Consider the following 11,702-nt stretch of genomic DNA (forward strand, 5'->3'; position numbering starts at 1 on the left):
GGCAGAGGATAGGCACAGATTTGGGAGTCTTCTTCAGCCTTTTGGCAAGGGTAGGGAGAACTCCATCAAAACTAATGCAGGATACTGCCCTTGCCTCAGTGCAAGATGCTGGGCAGGATGAGTATTCCTTCCTTGGTATCCTAAGGCAGTGCTCAGGCATATAAAGAAAATTACCTGTTATTATTCGTCATCTGTAATAAAATGATATTAAGTCAGAATCTGCTATTAACTCTTTAGTGGCTGGACTTACATTCTTCCAGCATGAGTTACACACTAATGCAAAATGCATTATGCTTTTATGGTAAAATCCCACTAACTGCACCAAGAGGTTAATTAAACTGTAGAGAAGAAAATAAAGAGGCTTTTAGAATGAATTATTCAGAAGGTCATTAAGAATCAGGCATACATGAGAAGCATGATACTTAGAAATCCTAAATGTAAACACACATTCCTGGATTAATGTGAGATTAAGAAGATGAAGTTATCTATGTGTTGCTACTAACTATTGTTAAACAGCAGAGTTAGCCTGCATGCCTTTAAGAACCACTTAATTGAGAGCATTTCTGGTGCAGAGGACTAAGAAGTGTGAGATGGGTGCTCTAAGGGGAGCAATATCAGACCCCAGAAGGCTCCCTCATTCTGTGCTGGCCACTTGGGTCTCCTTTCATCATGGACCTCCTTGTCCCTGCTTCAGGTAGCATAGGTTGGGTACAGTGGCTGCAAATACATCCTAACTCTACTGACACCAAATCACCCAGTGCCATGATCCCTGGGCACCACCTGTTGTGGAGTGTAAGCAGTCATCGCCTGCCTTTGCCTGCCACTGATCCCCTGGATGTGCAGACTCAGATGTTCATGCAGCCCAAGGGCACTGATTGCTCCTCAGTGGAGGAAATCAAAACAAATGAAGCCCAGGTTTTCTTGGGGGAGGCAAAAAAAGTGGCAGTAGCTTTCCTGATGCCTTGGCCCCAGCGTGGGTGTGACTATAACAACGGGGCCATTCTTCTTTCTTCCCACTCTTGTCTCTGCTCTCAGAGCTGATTTTGACCAAAGCTGGCCAGCTTAACTCTACACCAGCCCCCCATCCCGCAATGTGTGAGTGACCTCCTGAGCTGTCAGATGTATGAGAAGTCTCAATCACAGATGCTTATTCTCTGAGAAGACTTTGCTTGACGGATGCTGTGGTGATCAGCAGATTCACCGAGACAGTCCCTTGAGGTGTTTTCTGAACACTGAATGCTTTATTTGTCTCCCATTATGAAGCTACAGTGCAGCCACTGGTATTTTCAGCTATACAACAGCCATTTTACACTTTGAAGAAACAACAAATGCATGAATTAATGTGAGCTTTCTAGGCCTGAGCGTCTTATTTAGCAAGTCTCCACTGGGGCAATGAATAGTGATGTTATAGTATGTATAACTTATATTTACGCTGCATTTGTGGTCCCTTTATACAGTCAGAAAGATATCAAAAGGTTGATGAACATTAGGCCCCCAGTCTAGATTACATCTATTTGAGTCAAGGGGACCAAAGGGGTTTGCAGCGATAAAACATGGTGCTTATCTCTGGCTCTGTGAGATCCTTTGTCTTAAGCTGTCTTGAGGTGCAGTCTGCAGATCATTTTAAGAGCTGTAATAGAGGGGGGTAGGAATAATGCTATATCACCATCCCAGCCTGGAGCTGTGCTCTGTTACTTTTCCCTCTCTGTGCTTAATAGAAGGATTTGATAATGCAAGGTCTTGAATGTAATTTCTTTTCATTATTAACCAGCTGAAAACAGTTTATTCTTTTACCTTAAAAGTAACTCCCTTCTATTTCCATTGAGAAATGGCTACTGTGGAGATGAAAAGATCCTGCTTTCCCCAAGCCAGCTCAAACATTTGAAAATAAATACTGCAAAACATTCACTTGAATTCTTCTGAACAGACTGGATTTCAGGTTGAAGAGCAAATAAAGAACAAGGCTTGGGGATGTCATGTCCCAGTGCAGTCGTTCAAAATGACAGATGTTTTGCAAGTTCAAGGATCTATGTCAAATCTCTGCCATAGTGAAGGGGCATTTTTGTAAGGTCAGCTGCTGTCATGAGATGTTTGCTTGATCCTCCCTCTCTAAATGGATTGATGTGGGCACTCCTTCAGCCTGGATTTGGCCTGAATAAAGAGCCAGAGGGATAAATTTCTAGGGGAAACTTGAACCCAGTGTTTCATGATGTTTCACAAAATTTATACTCCACAGAAGAATAATTTCCTACCACTAGAGAAACACCCACTTCTCCATCAAGACATGACCTTTAAGTTTTGAGAAGCCTTTCTTTCAGATCACCTTTTCTGGTTTCATCTGTAACTTGTAAGATGAAAGTTGTGTTTGAAGCTAGCTAATTCACAGTCCCTGATACCATAACCAACATTGTCACCTGAGAAGCAAACCACTAAGTGCCAAATAACCTCCTTGGAAAACAGGCTCTTTGCTCCTGAATTCAGTCTGCTTTGCTAATGGTGGCATTTGCAGCTGCTGCTGTGGAGCTGACAGGCTCCAGTGACTGAGCATCCTGCACAGGGTCCAGCCACCACAGAAGCCAGCTGGGCAGGTTGAGCTGCACTGGGGGGGTGTGCATGGGCACGCAGGGTGATAGGGAGGGTTTATGGAAGGCATTTCAGTGGCTGCTGGCTCAGCTTCTCCCAGGTGAGCTGGAGGAGGGGCAACAGGGCAGTGCCAAGCACTTTCCAGATTTGCAAGAGAAAGTGGTGGATGAGGCAAAAGGGGACTGAAGTCTGGGTGAACTCTCCTAAAGCTACCACCCTCTCCATACCCCTCACTGTGCATGGAAAAAGTGGTTGCTTTGCCCCACCAAGACCTGCACCTCAGAGTTATTTCTGAAAAGGAGCCTGTCTCCTCTGCCAACCTCCCTGTGTGCTGCCCAACCACTCCTCCATCAGATCTTGCTGCCTCCCACCTCACCCCACAGATTTCCAAATGCATCCCACTTTTACACAGTTCCCTCTTCAAATTCTCTGTCAGGGAGAACTGCTGATTCACACACACCACCCTCGTCCTCAAAAGCATTTCCTCCATGCCACGAACAGCCAGGAAACTCACATAGGCAATTTTAGAAGCAGTATTAAATCTTTGACATTTCAGGTACCACTGGGTTTTATTCATCTTAATTTAATTCATCTTTGACTAGTGTGGTGGATACCTTCAGTCTGTTCAATGCTTCTGCCTTAATCCTTGTGACTGTAGTCTTAAGACTCCATGGCCTAGCAAGGGCAGAGCGCAAAGCACTCCATGAAAATATGCCCCAGGATTTACTTTTTGAAGGGCAGAGTCATCTACATGCCCTGCTATTGTGGCTTTAAGTGCAGATGTCTCACAAATGTGCAGAATTTTTTCACTCTTCCTCCAAAAGGAAAAAAGCAAGTGACACGACATGTGCTGTGTGCCAGGGTTTGTTTTACAGGAGAGGATAGGATATGTGCCAGGACAAGGTGTCACCATTTAACTTACTTTGCTGAATATTCAGATGAAGCTGGTGGCACATCAGCTCCCTGCTTGCTCTTGGCATCGAGCTGTCCTGCTCGGTAGCTCCCCATCTTCTGCTCGTTGGCTGCCGAGTTGTCTAAGCTCATTTGTCCCCTCAAGACGGTGTGAGCCACACTCTCACTGCTATTTCTGTTGAGATGTGAAATCTTAAAATGAGATCTCAATAGAGTTAAAAAATCTGTTAGCTATTCTTTTTCACTTGTGTCTACTGCTAGCACGGCACAGTAATTAAACTAAGGCTTTTATGCCTCCTTACACTACCAGCTATCTCAGTAGTTGTGGGGTTGATGGAGTGTGATGGAAGAAGGGTTGAAATTCAGTTCCTGAAAGAGAGTTTTGGTTGTTCTTATGGGAAGACAGTCCAGTTTGCAGGCAAAGTGAGATGGACTTACCGCACCCTTCCGAAGTGTCTTTCCAGTGATGACTCAGTCATGTCATGCAGAGCAGTGGGTGCTGAATAGCACTTGAACACAGTAGAGTGCCATGTAATTGTTTCGAAACTGTTTGGGTGCACCACATAACAGCCACCATTGCACAGGTGATGAAGCAGAAAGTCAGTCAGGGAGAGGTGGAAGTGTTGGGTGGGAGCATTGATCTGTTGGAGGGCAGGAATGATTTGCAGAGGGATCTGGGCCAGCTGGATGAACTGAGGCCAGTGGTATGAGGTTCAACAAGACCAAGTGTTGGATCAGTCTGGGGGCAGAGTAGCTGGAAAGCTGCCTGTCAGAAAAGCACCTGTGGGTGCTGGTCCGCAGTGGTTGAACATGAGCCAGCCTTGCCCAGGTGGCCAAGAAGGCTCTTCTAGCCTCATGTAGGATCTGCAATTCCCAACATGTTTCTGGGAGATATTTACTAACTAGTCCTTAAAGTGCTCCAGGATGGCATTTCCACAGCCTCCCACATTAATACTACAGTACTTTACTGCATGGGTAGAAAGTGAGGAAAAAAGTTTCCTGTTTCCTATGCTACTGTTTCTTGTTCCAATCACAAGGCATCTGGAAAGTAGTAGGTTTTTGGTACCTTTTGCAATGATCCTTTATTTGGCTTTTGTTTGTCATCTAACTAAGCTCAGCAAAAAGTCCTCTGTGAAGGAGTACAGTTAAAACCAGCGTGTACATGCAGCTGTACAGTCCTCACAATCTGGAGGCAGGGGGCTTGCTGCTTTTCAAAATCTGAGCTCTGGCTCTGAGTGAAGTTCCTGCCATTCCTGCATTAACTTGTCTGCTTTGGGTTTGCTATTCAGACTGGTGATCAGTCTGAGACGGGTTTTGGAGAAAAAAACAGGCATGTGACCACTGAACCCCTCCTGTGCAGCAGCAATTCTTGCTCAGCTGACAGGTTGGTGATGTGTTGGGAGTGCAGAGGAAGGGGGATAATATCTGGCCACTGATTGCAGTGCCTGCTCCTTGTCTAAAGAAGACAACTCTGGAGAGCACATGAGCCAAAGGGCCTCTGAAGCTGTAGAAATGCCTTGAAGGGGCCTGTGGCCAAGGCTGGCTTCTCCCCAAGCTATCACCAATGTGAATCTAGAATAACTTTGAAAGAAATTTTACTTACCTTGCTATAATCCAGCTCTTATAATACTGAATGTCCTTATTGGTGTTAAATAGACATCTGTGATTTCACAATAAATGGAGACACATGAAGGTCTAGTACTACTTGATATTCATAAGAAGAATGAAAAGGGATGTCCAGTGCATTGCAGAAGAAAAGATAGAAGCTTCTCTTCCTCTATTCCAGTGTTTATCGCTAAATCAGATGTATTGGAGTCATGTGAAAGCAGCTTGCTGGGCAAGATGTAGCATCTACAGAGAAATAGCACATGATCCTATACATAGGGTCAACATCATAACACACAAAGAACACGCCCCAGAATGTATGTTGATATACTTCTGGTGTTTCTGACCTTTCACGTGGGTGGCATGAGGCATGAGTTTGTCATCTTTATAATGCCATTTAAACACGGCAGGCTTATGTGTGTGAAAGTAAGCCATCGTTTCAAAGCATAAAGGCAATATGTTTTATTGAAGGACATCATATTTTTGCAGTGAGGAAAGCAAACACTTCCTCTCTTCCTCCAGACTGTTCAGGGAAAGTGACTCCCACACTGGAAGGTAGCATTCCCAAACTCATTGAAGTTCAACAGTCTTTAAAGCTACTGAAAACAGATATTAAAAATACAGTTTTTGAATGGCCCCAGTAAAAGGTTATGCTATGGGCTAGAATGAATTTAGAGAATAAAATCAAGACTTCAAATTTTGGAAGAGTGGAAAAAAAATCATCTGGAAACATAAGTATAATGTTAATTGGTAATTATGGCATGTAGTCAATGCAGGTGGAACTGGAAACCCTAAAAATGCACTAGTAAGTGAATTCACAAATAAAGGCTGTGAAAACATAAAAATGGTTTCAAAGAAGGAAACTAAGAATACATCTGTGTCCTTTTTTAACAGTCCAGAAATGTTTTAATGCTTTCACAATGTATTTTCAAATCTTCCTTTTTTCCAGGAGCTACAACTTCAAGAAAAAAAAAAAGTAATCCATGTACTAGGAGATTCACAACAAAGTCGGGGGGTTTTTTATATTACTTATGATGGTGGATATCTGCACTTTAGATTCCACTACACACTGGAGTAAATTGATTTTTAATAACCAGCTCCTGTTTACCCCCCCTGCCTTATATACCCATGTGACAGGAGCATTAAAACAGCAATATCTTGTTATATTCCAACCTCACACTCTACTGAAGCAGAGCTTGCAGTTGTAGCTGTTTGGGAAGTGCTGCACAAAATTAAGCCCCTGGGCTGTTTGCTGTACACAAGCCTCCCAAAGCTGATATGATAGTTCCAAGCCAGCTTGAGAGAGGGAGCCAAGAGGGATGTTCAGTATCTTAATAAATATTTCAGTTCATGTTTACATAGTACACAACTTTGCAAATAACACATAAAACATTTTTGAAAAATCTTTGAAATAGAAACCTTCAGGTAGTATGCATTGATGTTTTCTTCACGACAACCTCCTCCTTCTCCTCCGCTCTGCTGAGATCACAGATGTCAAATACAAGAACTTAATACACTATTTACGTTCCTGTTCTTTAGCACAGAGACACAGACTTTTCCAGGCACTGAGCTTCTTAGCTTTCTGAGTCTCAGACAATATCCAAGGATCCTGTTCATGTACCTTCCCAGAGGACATTCTTCTTACCAGGGGCTGCAGGGCAGGATCTTCCAGGGGAGGTATTGCTGGAGACCTGAGACTGTTGAATGAGCCATCAGGCACAGTGCCTGCAGTGGGATTTTGCTAGGACAACTTAACTCCTTTGGGTCTTTCTGAATTCCTGAAAAGAGGAATGAAAGTGAAGAGTTTCTGTCTTGGCCCATCATCTGAAGAACCACATTCAGGTTCATGTATGCCACAAGACAGGGTGAACATCTATTAATGACAGCATGAGGCAGAAACACAGAAAAATCTGTTCTCAACCCTTCTGATCATGAGTAAGAAATCTGAATCAGAGCCACACAGAAGTGCTAATCCCTGTCCTGCTTATTTCTACAGATTTTTTTTTTAATGTGCTGATGCTATTAGTGAAAAGAGGAGAAGGCACATTAACAGGAGTTAGAAAGGCTCTGCTCTGCTTGGGTCTGGGCCTGTAGCAGGGATGGTGAATAAGCTGTGTACTGCAGGAAGACTACTGAGCATTTTTGATTCCTGCTTTTCCTCTTCAGAGCATGCCATACATTTGGCTATTTTTATGAAACCCTGTTTCAAAAATAGCTGGTTTCCTTCCTGACCAGGATGCATCAATGACATTTATTGGCAATCCTATGTGCTTTACATTTTGTTTCTCTAGTCACATTTTCATCAAGTTGATGTGTATGTGTAGGGTGGCAGGGCAGTCACTTCCAGAGAAAGCATGCTTGTGCTTCTGAGAGCCCTTTTGTTCAGGTGTCAATACATTCACTTGTCTGGTAAAAATACCTACTCATAAATAAAAGACTGTTCACAAATATCTATACAAACAATTGTATTAAGGCAGATGGAAAGAATGTAAGCATGATAGATTGAATTGTGAATCGCTGGGAAAATAATTTTCCATCAATCACCCAATTCTATCCACTCAATACTTTGAGAAGTGTGTATCAATGGACATGGTAGTGCTACATGACTTGCCCTCCTGTCACATGCTCCAGTATCAGCACCCTCTGACCACAATTCTCCAGCCTGATTTAGCAGTATCCGTGCAGCAGGCTATGAGCAAGCTCCGATACAATCCTACACCAGGTGTTAGCACCGTCTTCTGTCCAGGACCATCCAGGTTCGGTTGTTTCATGGTCATGGGAGGGTGCTCTCACTATGCCTGTTACAGTGTGGTCCTCAGCTTTACAGGGCTGGTTTGAAATAGGGGCTGCTCTCTGGTATGCCAGACACCCTGCGGTACAACTCCATTAAGTTGCTCAGGGTCACCAAAGTGTTCAAGGTTTGGTGCCTCTGTGCAGAACTGGAGTCGAGCATGGTCCCGGCATCACCACCTGTGGGCCCAATGGGAACTCCTACAGGCAGGTGCTGACTGTCCTGTTAGGAAGCTCTATGTTTTCTTTAGACTGGAAGACTTGTTCAGTCTGAGCACATATAAACCCCATTATTTTAATTTCCCATACACTGGTCTCAGTCAGAAGTGATTATTAAAACCACTCATCTTGATTCTTCATCACTGTGGTTACTTTGTGCTTTTTGACCCTCAAAGTGTGCACAGCATGCTCATGTTCATACCCAGCTGTTAGTTTTTGTATTACATCTGGGATGGTAAGATAGTTGAGAAGGAGGATGAGCTGCACGATAGCATCAAGGTCAGTAGTGAGATGTCACTTTGGTTTTGATTAACTTGCAGAGTGACACAAGCTTGGTGCCCTGACCCAGAGAGCTTGTACCCAATTCAAGTTCAGCCCAGGCACAAACTGCCTGGAATTTGAGAGAAGGGGAAAAAGGCTTAGCTGTTCTTTAAGCTTGTGTATGTACCTTTGACAATTTCTAAAGTAAAATTACTGTCTCAGAATACACTCTCTATAACTTAAGATCTGTGAAAGGGCAGCATCTACCCTTGGCAGAGCAGTGCAGATTTGCACCATTCCAACATCAGATTTCTCATTAAGAATCTGACACATACCAAGAAATTTAAGCACCCACGATGGATATTGTTTACTTGTTTATAGCATTTTAGGAGCAACAGGGAATTGTGATGGATTCAGTGGATTTTGAATTAAAAAGCTAGCTAGAAGCTTCACAGGCCTTTCAGACTGATAGCTAATCCCTGTGAAAAGGGCTATGAAATGAAATGATAGTTTCAGGGCTAGTTCCATTTGCTTACTTAACCCAAAAACCTTGTTAATGCCTATTAAAATGAAATCCAGTGAACAACAGCCTCTCATGTTTATGGGCTGTCAAGTTAATTTCTATAGAGCTGCACTATCTTCGCTGTCATTGTTGACCAAGGGTTAATTCACTGCAGGAAAAAGTGCGACAAAATACATCACTTTAATCCCTTTCTTCTGCAAAGATGAAGCAGTAGGAAAGGAAAAGTAACAACTGGGAAAATGTTAAGATCCGGAATTTTTTATATAAACTTGTCAGCCATTCCTGACGTCTTCTGTAATAAACACTCGACAATAAACAGTGAGGACTTTTCTTAAATCGCCATAACATAACAACTTACAGAGAAAAAAAAAAACCTGTTCAAAGATGTTTTCTGAATGCATTTGCATTTCTAGGCTTTGTTGTGTTATCTACACAAAATGAAGCAGTGGCTCGTTCACTATTAACCCTCTAGAGAGTACTCCTCAGCACCAGAGTCCTGTGCTGAGCATGTCAGAATTTGGAAATTGGGGCATGTAGACTAGTAAAATCCTGGCTTTTTGGAAGCTCCATGCCACAATTGTCCCAAACTTTGTGAGTCTGCATTTCATTTATTTCTTTCACCCCTGCAGTCTTTTTTGCCAGCATTCCTGTACTTTTTACTGAACTGAGGCTCTCCATAAACCAGTATTTCCAAAACTCCTGGCATTCCTTATTCATTCCATAGTCTTAGCATTACACACCCAGCCATCCTCCCCCATACCAAATCTCATCATACACCGTATAGCCACAGCCACTGAGCAGTTTCTGTTTTCCAAGTTAGTTTCCTACCAAATAAAAGGCAAAGGACCTCTACACCAACATTTGCTTTTTCTATTATTATCCAAGACAGGCTGCAAATGCTAGCACAGCTTTTGCACCAAATAAACCAAATGAATGAATGAAACATTCAGAGGCACAGATGTTTTCAGAATAAGATGGGGCACTTGGTTCACACAATTGTTCTGCCTTTTTTTTGTTTTCCTGCATGGTTCTTTCCTGTGGAGTGTAGGATATATTAACTTGCAGCCGCAGAGTACTTGAAACGCATCTACTGGATCAGCCTAGTGCATCAGTGAAAGATGGCTAACAGTCTTCCTTTTCCTGTGCAGCTGTTGTTTGCAGAAAGGGATAATTTTTAAGTTGATTTATTTACCTTAGACTTTTTTCCCCCTTCTTTTCTTAATCAGCGAACATCAGCACGCTAATTGTTACAAGTAGCTTTGAAACAATGAGTAAACCTCATTGATACAATTAGGAATTTAATAGAAAAACATCCTTGACATGCAGGTGGAAAGCTAAGGACTTTGTCTTCAGAAATGTTGATATCACAGAGTTCCCAGTAAAAAAAGAAAAAACAAACAAAACCAAACAACAAAAAGAAACAAAGGTCCATATATTCAGTTAGAAAAAAACCAGAAAGTCCTCAACTTGGTCTTTTAATATAATAGACAAAATTCAAGTATGGTTTTCATGGTTTTAGTAAATCCCTATTTGCTGTAAACTATTCCTGCTCTGATTTGACAGTCCACCGTGCTAGAACAGAGTGGTCTCCACCAGCAAGGTCCCTTGGTTGCAGAAGGTGAGCTCAGGAATCCCCCAAGCCGTTAAGAGAGGGCACAGAAACCATCAGGATAGGTATCACTGCTGCCCGGTCCTGAGAACCAGCAGCTGCAAAGACAACGCTGTCATTTCACACCAGATAAAACTTTTTGCCTTCACAGGTCAGGAACACTTAACCTTGTTACTGCATGTGAAACACCTCGCTCAAGTGCTGCCTCCACCCGCAGTACAAGGCGCAGGGGTGCCTCGGGAGGTCAGGCACAGCCCCACATTCCGCCCATACGGTCCTTGTTTTCCATTTACTGACGCTTCCTGCAAAGCTCCTCTTCCCCATTCACTGTTCTCACTGTTGTTCTCTCTAGGGTTCTTCTCTTTCTGTCTTACTGGTGGAGGCTGCCTCTCTGTGGCAAGAGCTTGCATGGAAGGTGGTTCTGCAAAATCCCCCTGCCTGTAGCTTGTGAAATGTGCAAGGGCATCAGTGCACTCCTGGGACAGTTCTCATGAGCTCCCAGCAAAACGCTGGAAAGCACCTAGGAAACTCCTCATTGTGCTTTGAGCATCTGAGGGCTTGCACGTTTCCTGGTTATTAACTGGACTGCTCAGCAGTGTCATAGAAATCACAGAAATCAGAGAAATCAGAGAAAGTATTGGCTTGGAAGGGACCTTGAAGATCACCTAGTCCCAACCCCCATGCCATGGGTGATATAAAACTGGTAAAAACGTTTTTTGGCAGCCTGAGATCACAAAAAAACCATTTGTGCTCTGGGGAGGGATGGGACGTCGTTTCTTCACCCACAGCAGCTCATTTCACTAGCAGAAAATTTCAGAAGAATCAGACTGTCAAAGGGTGAACATTTCGTTACTGCAATAGAAACCCTCTCCTCCAGCCAAAGCATTTTACTCTTTTAACACACATCTGCCTTACAGGGCTGAATTTGGCTGTAAACAGATATGAATCAACTTTCCACTGAAGTGTCTTGCATGGGAAAGTGCCCAGACATCAAGATGAAAGGGCTTCTGAGGAAAGGCACGTGTTCTGGCATCTTACTCTGTCAGTGCCACACCACTTCTTGACCACTGGCCTCCAGGGCTTCTGGGGAGATCAGGGTACCATGACCCACAGCTCCTGGCCAGGCCATGCACTCTGTCTCTAGAACACTAATTATCAAACTGCAGAAACTGAAAATTATTGGGGGCACAGGGAGGGGGC

Source organism: Corvus brachyrhynchos, unplaced genomic scaffold, assembly GCF_000691975.1.
Source record: "Corvus brachyrhynchos isolate BGI_N302 unplaced genomic scaffold, ASM69197v1 scaffold17, whole genome shotgun sequence".
NCBI lineage: Eukaryota > Metazoa > Chordata > Aves > Passeriformes > Corvidae > Corvus > Corvus brachyrhynchos.